Below are 628 nucleotides of genomic sequence, written 5' to 3' on the forward strand. Positions count from 1 at the left end.
AAAAAAAAAAAAAGAACTGATGGAACGAAAAATAAATACAAAAAGGAAATATATTTTATATTTCTGTATTTATTTACTTATTTGCTTTTTTTTTTCTTTTCTTTTTTTGCTTTTCTTTCTATTGTTGTTGTTTTTTGACTGTCCCTTTTCTTTCTGGATGTTGAGGTAGTTTGGATGGTTGTCTGTGTGTTTCATTAGAGAACATTTCAAATGCTTTTGTCCGCACATTTTGTATATACATGAGTCGTCATTATATATATATATATATATATGGAAGTAAGTGAAGATCAGTCTTCTTTTATTGTCCGTTGTGTTTCTTTGTTTTCCTTTTCTTTCTCTTTGAGTTCACGCGTCAGAAGCCTCCATTTTATGTTAGATGTGTGTTTCTTTATTATTATTATTATTATTATTATTATTATTATTATTTAGCTGTATCTGGACGTGAAAATAGACGAAATAATAACTGAATACATGTACTCTTCAGTATATTTTTTTTTCTTTCTTTTTTCTTTTTTTTCTTTCTTTACGTTTCTTTCTTTCTCTCTGTTTCTCTTCCTATTTCTGTGACTGTGTAAGTAATGGAATGCATATCTCTTTCCGGTGTTGTTTCTACCTGTGGTGTTTTTTT

This window comes from Trypanosoma theileri (genome assembly GCF_002087225.1).
Source record: "Trypanosoma theileri isolate Edinburgh chromosome Unknown TM35_Tth_22_V1, whole genome shotgun sequence".
Lineage (NCBI taxonomy): Eukaryota > Euglenozoa > Kinetoplastea > Trypanosomatida > Trypanosomatidae > Trypanosoma > Trypanosoma theileri.